This window comes from Capsicum annuum, chromosome 4 (genome assembly GCF_002878395.1).
Source record: "Capsicum annuum cultivar UCD-10X-F1 chromosome 4, UCD10Xv1.1, whole genome shotgun sequence".
Classification (NCBI taxonomy): Eukaryota; Viridiplantae; Streptophyta; class Magnoliopsida; order Solanales; family Solanaceae; genus Capsicum; species Capsicum annuum.
The window spans coordinates 161,094,547-161,101,893 of record NC_061114.1 but is presented as its reverse complement, the minus strand read 5'-3'; positions in this window follow the sequence as shown (position 1 = coordinate 161,101,893).

The window sequence follows — 7,347 nt, the reverse complement described above, 5'->3', positions numbered from 1 at the left end:
GCCACATGCACATGTTGTATATACCTCCCGATCCTTAACTTCTAGGAGAGGACCCATAGGGGTTCACAATCCATATATTAATCACATACTCAATATATGATCTTGTTGGCACTTCCCTTAGTCAAGTTGCTTCTAAAATGGTTTATTTTCTTTCTTAAAAAATCCAAGTTTAACTGTAGTGACAGTTCCATGAAAACGAAGCTAATTGAATATACATGATCATGGAAAAATCAATAATGCACAATAATTGAGCTCAACTTTGGTACCAATGAACCCAAATTTTCCAAATCTTAATAAATCATGATACAAGGCCTCATACGGACAACACTAAGATAAAACTAGCTCAAATCCCCACCTAAGACAATAATTTAATCCCCACATGGACATCACAATTGAAAAAGAACAAAATAAGAAACCGATAAGGTCAACACAAGCCCCCCACATAGGCATACTGATGATAATAAGCCTCTAATAAATAATAAGGACCACACAAGCCCCCACAAGGATATTACAATAATTATAATCAAACCTAATGATGTGAGCAAAGATATTTCACCCGACCCATAGCTTGATTTATATGATTAGTTTTATACCCAATCTAGTATGAAGAAAGTTAAGTCATAACCTACCTTGGGGTAGCAACACAAGCCCAAAAATACTCAACTCAAAGTCTTCTCCTTCTGATGGCCTCATAACTCTCTCAATCTATCAAAAATAGTTTCTGGATATAATAACACATTTAATGACACCCATATTGGCATATTTTAGTTTTGAATCCAAAATCACCTCAAAAATCACTCCTAAAACTAAAAGGACAAATCTAAAATTTTTAGTATAAAATCACTTTATCCATTGTTTAAGGGTCTTAAATCTAAAATCCCAAAAGAATAGATTTGAAATCAAATTACAAGTCATTGAAATATCAATTTTCACTTTACCAAAAAAATCTTATGTTTAAAAATTGTGACTTGAAGATGATTTCACAAACTAATCAATGGAGTTTATGTAAAAATGGTATAGAAATCATACCATATATTAAAGAAACTAAACTATCAAATTTGATTTAAATAGGGTAAGATTTGGCTCTCAAATTCAAACCCTTAATCTTGGTTAACCCTAAATTCAAAGTAAAATAGTGAGATAAACACAAATATATGCTTTTGGGAACTTGCCCTTTTCAAGATAAAGAAAATGCACCAAAAATCTCCAAAAATAAAACTCTAGAGGTCTGAAATAGAGGTAAGAAAGTGACCAAGACGAGAAGAAATAAAGGATTTAAAATTTGAACCAACGTCAACAATGCCAACACCAATAGCGCTTAGCACTAACAACGTAAGGACAGTGCCAATAATGCATGTGTGATCATACCCCAGCACCGTCATTAGAATTGGCACCAAACACCAGCAACCAACAACCAGCCAATTTTGAAATTAGTTTTTTTAACCCCCATAACTCATCTGAAGCCCTCCAGACATAGACCAACAGTATAAATCGACCATAAAATATGTTTCAAACCTAATGAAATCATCAGATTTTTCAACGGAGGTCATTTTTAACAATTTGTACCTACAACTATAGTTAGGTAAATTAACCAACTTATCAACTAAATATTCAAATTCATACCAAAAACTTTAGGATCTAAACCAACTAGCCTACTAGCCTACAATCGACACTGTGGAGCTAATAAAACTGATGAAATTTTCATTTGGTGCTCAAATCACCGAATATTGACCAAATTCAACTTTACCAACTTAAAAGCTTCTCAAAATCAAAAATTCATATAAGATTTTCCCACACACTTTGAAAATCATGCCAGGCTAAAAATCAACCACAAGGTTTGTTATACTACCCACCACTAAAATATGCGTTCATCATCAAACATAAAAGAAAAATACCTGAATCCCAAAAACTAGGGGTATCTACTTTGTATGCCAGACTCAATATTTCACATAGCCTCTTAATCAGGCCATGTATCCATTGAACTTTCACTAAGTCAATAATCTAGGACCTCAACTTTCTAGTTTGTCTATCCAAATAGTTATAGGCTCACCCTCAAAATTCAAATCACGGTCTAAAATAATTGAATACCATTGGATCACATAAGAATCATCATGATGGTATAGCTTCAACATCAAAACATAAAATGCCAGATGAACAACTGACAGGCTCAGATGTGAGACCAATCGAGATACCACTTTTCCAACTCTCGAAAATATCTAAAAAGTCCAATAAAACTCAATTAAGCTTCTTTTTATTTATGAACCACATCACACCATTCATTGGTGATACTTCAACAAAACCTTCTCACCCTACAGGAACTCTACATCAAAAATCCATTGATCGGTGTAAGTTTTCTATCTACATTAGTCGACACAAGCCTATCCTTTATTCTTGATTAATCCATCGAGCCACTCATAAATTAGTACTCTAAGGCCTAACCTCAAAGTAATCAAATCATCCCACTATGGATCTATATCTTCTCCCATACAAAGCCTTGAATAACTCCATCAGAATGTTAAAATAGAAACTATTATTGTAGGCAAACTCCGCTAATGACTAAAAATGACATCTAAAACCATCAAAATCCGAAACACACACTCGAACCAGGTCTTATAACATCGGAATAGTCCTCTCTAATTGAACATCTATCTAAGGGTGGAAAATCATGCTCATCTCTAGCTGAGTGCCCAACTCCTACTACATAGAACTCCAAAATCTCAAAGTGAACTAAGTACCTCTATCAAAAATAAAAGAACTAGGCACGTCATGAAAACAAAAAATCTCATGAATGTATATCTTAGCCAACTACTTTACATTGTAGTTCATTCTCACAGGTACAAGGTGGGTTCATTTGGTCAACCTATTCATAATTACCTAAATAGAATAAAACTTTCCCAAAGTCTAAAGTAATCCAACCATAAAGTCTATAGTAATCCGCTTCTACTACCATTCTAGATAGGCATCTGCAGCATTAAGCCACCAAATCGATGGTGCTCATACTTTACCTATTAATAATTAAGATACTTTGCCATAAATTGCACAGTATCCTTCTTCAACCTATACTACCAATAGTGTTGCTTCAAGTCAGGGTACATCTTAGCTACTCCTGAATAGATAAAATACCTTAAACTGTGAGCTTTCTCTAAAATCAATCTAATTAAATCACTAATCCTCGACACACAAACTTGACTAATAATTCTCATAACGCCCTCTGGATTAAGGAAGGCCTCTTTTGCCTTGCCACTATAACTTTATCATGAATTATCCTTAATTTTTTATCATCAAATTATCGATCTCAAATTTGATCGAACAATGAGGATATAGCCTTTACACAAGTCAAAATAAGCTCAGGTACCAAAATATCAAGTAGAATAACCTGGTTAGCAAAAGTCAAGGACAAAGGTCGCTCCTCCACGACAAGATAAGACAAACTCCTCATCTTCACCCCCTTCTAACTCAAGGCATCCACTATGATAATGATAAAGGACAAGATATCATAATTGTTAAGCACCTTCAACCATCTACATTGTCTCATATTAAGATTTCACTGAATGAAGAAGTACTGAAGATTGTAATGATTAGTGAAAATATCATAATGAACCCCATACAAATAATGGTGCCATAATTTCAACATGAACACAACTACCTCTAATTTTAAGTCACGAGTAAGGTAGTTTTCCTCATAAACCTTTTACTATCTAGAGACATAAGCTATTACTTTGTTCTTTTACATCAACACACCACCCAAGCCAACTTTAGAAGTATCACAATATACTATTGAAACCAACACCCTCCTTATAAAACATTAAGATGGAAGCCAAAGTCAACAAAGTCTTGATCATTTAAAGCTCTCTACATACTCGTTTGACCATAAGAAAAACAATAAATTCTAAGTCAATCTAGCTAAAAGAGATGTAATAGAAGAGAAACCCTACAAAAATTATTGGTAGCACCCTGCTACCCCAAGAAAACTCTGAATCTCAATAGAAGAAGGCCTAACCCAATCATACAGTACCACCACCTTGGCTGAATCGACTATGATACCATCCCTAGTCATATATGACCCAAGAGAGACACTAAATTTAACCAAAACTCACACTTAAAAAGTGTAGCATACAACTGCTCATCTCTAAACCTTTGAAGTATGGTTTTCAAATGCCTCACATGCTCTGCCTCATTCATAGAATACACCATAATATAATTGATAAATATAACCACAAAAGAATTAATGCAAGGTTGAAGTACCTTTTTCATCAACTCCATAAATATCATCGGGATGTTAGTCAGCCTGAAAGGCAACTAGGAACTCAAAATAGCCATACCGCATCCTAAAAGTCATCTTTAGAATATTCAAAGCTTTAATCTTCAAGTGATAATACATAGATGCAAGTTGATCTTAGAGAATAATGTCGCACCCTATATCTAGTTAAACCAATCATCAACGCGTGGAAGAGGATACTTGTTTTTAATGGTCACTTTATTCAATTGTAGATAATTAATACATAGATGCATCGTTCCATCCTTCGTCTTAACAAATACGATAGGAGAACTGTAATACCCTGAACTTTCTTTAAATTCTAATTTAGCCTTCAGAAGATTAAGGAATGACTTCCTAAGTGAATAATGTTTATATTGGATAGAATTTCCCTAATTTTTACTATTTATCATGTGGGAAATTGAATTAGCTTTCCAACAATACTAATTTTGGAAAAATCTAATATCGGGGTAAGAAGTTATGAATGTTTTACAGAGAACTATTCGAACTACCCAGGAGTGACGGGCAGGTCGACAGACCATTACATTTACGATGGACCATCGCGCTTGCGATGGACCATCGCGCTTGCAATGGACCATCACTTCAGCCGTCGCAACTGAGGTAGAAAATTCATTCATTGGCCAAGTGCGACAGTCAAGCTGATGGACCATCGAGCTAGCGATGGACCGTCGCCTAAGCTGTCGCAACTAAGGCAGTAACCCTACTTTCTGGGCAACGTGCGATGGGAAAGCCGACAGACCATCGAGCCTGCGATGGACCATCGCACACTTTCATTCAGCAAATTAAAGTTATTTTTAAGAGGGTATTTAGGTCTTTTTCCACCCTTTTTAACACCTATTTATATCAGATCAAGGCTCGTAACTCTATATTCATCTATAACATCAAAAGCTAGGGTTTCTTTTAAAATCAAAAACCCAAGAACAAGATTTAAACCCTTCTTTAAGAAACTAAGAAATTCAAGTTCTTCAAGTTTAAGAACCATCAAGAAAACATCAAGATCTGTGTTTCCTGCTCCAAGAACATTCAAGAAACGTTAGTTATCTTTCAAGATTTAAGCTTTTGAGGAATTTTAGATGTTGATTCTTGGGTTCCTTCCACCCAAGAAGTCCAAGAATTTTTTTCAAAATTTCAAAGTTTATGTATTTATGATATTCCAGGATTTATGTGTATTGAAGTTCATGATTATGTATTGTTGAGTTTTAATTTATGATTTAGACTACAGGTTTTAAGAATTTATTCTAGCATGTGAGGAATTGTGTGATGTTCATGATAAACCCTCTTCAAGTTGCATGTTGGATGATGAAATCATGACACTTAGGTGTATTATTTGTTGTATAACCTAAGCACGCTCCCCATATGTTTGATAAAATGCTTGTATAAAAGAAATGAGGTCATTATAGCACATTGACAAGAAATTCCCAAATTGTGTATAAGTTCATCTATGCCAAGTGTTTATTGAAATGCCTTAGTGAGTGAATTATGATATGTTGCATGCATTCTTATGCTTGTGCATTCCTTATTGAATGAATTATGAGAAATTAGTATGCCTCCCTATACCTTTACATGTTTTAAGATTCCCAAGTGCTTGAAGAAATACTTTAGTGGTTGTAATGGTGAATGAAAGTCCATTGTCGTGATTATTCAAGAATGGTTGTGTTTTATGTTATCGAGTCCTGGGGGTATTTATACCCGACAAATTAGCTACAAGTCTAGCGCCAGTGACAGTTTCAAGATACTCTCAATCAAGCCACAATCAGTAGAACTCAATCAGCTACAGAACTCAGTACTCTCAGACAGTTACAGAACTTAGGAAATCTTAGTACTCTTAGTATCATTAGCATTCTAGCTTCAGTTCAGTACTCAGCTCAGATCTTAGTAGTATTCAAGTGTTCAGTTCAGACCTCAGTAGCATTCAAGTAATCAATTTTAAACTTAGTATCTTTCAGTCAGATAACGAGATTCGGTGATATTCCATCAATTTTTGAAACCAAGTGAACTCAGCTTAACTCAGATAATCAATATGATCAGTAACAAATTCAGCTCAGCCTAGTACAGCTTAAGAAAAAAATTAGCTCATAGTCTTTAAATTGGGAGTAAGATTTAGCACCGAGTGAACCTAGGGATGGGGGCTCACCCATTAGAGAGGACTGAGATCCCTAGGAGTAATCACTAAGTTCCAGAACTACATAGCCAGTATAGGTACGAGATGTCACCCGTTAGATAGGGCAGACATACTATGGGATCACTTGTTAGTATAGGGCTAATTCCAGGGGTCACCTGTTAGACAAAACTGACTCCATAGAAGAAGTGTATTTACCCGTGGCACAGTACTGACACCCTTCCAACTTGGATTATAGGTTGGACCCTAACTTAGCAAGAAGGGGCATGTCGTTTAGATGACTACTTCCCACAGTCTCAATTTCAGAATCAATTTTTATTAAAGAACTCAACTCAGTAGTACAGATTTAGGGTTGTTAGATACAGTCGATCATTCCCATTATCAGCAAATTCAGAGATCACCCGCTAGTAGGACTGATCTCAAATTTAGTCAAACAGTATCAGTAACATTAGATTTAGAGATCACCTGTTAGATAGGACTGATCTAAGACTAAGTCAAACCATCTTCATTATCAGTATATTCAGATATCTCCCACTAGATAAGTGTAATGCCCCAAAATCTCCTCCTGGAACGTCACAGGGTGCTTAAGGCTACAAGTAGCCCCAATCTAACCCTTTGAGCCTATTACTACATATAATAACTCAACTCAAGATGAATAAATAAAACACTGGTACTGCCATATCAAATGATAGGAAATACAAAGAAAATACTTGGTCCAAACGACCATAAAACTGGAAATTCAACATACTAACAATTTGATAACTAGTCTGACAAAGCCTCTACTTCTCAAGTCTACTAGAGAGCGATTGGGATAGGTCCCCAACTGACTCAAATTGAACTGAAAGCAATAATATGTCTACTAAGATACTGAAATGTATGAAGATGGGTCCTCGAACCATAAGGACTTACAACTATAGATATGTAGACAAAGGTAATCAAAAATCACTGATGA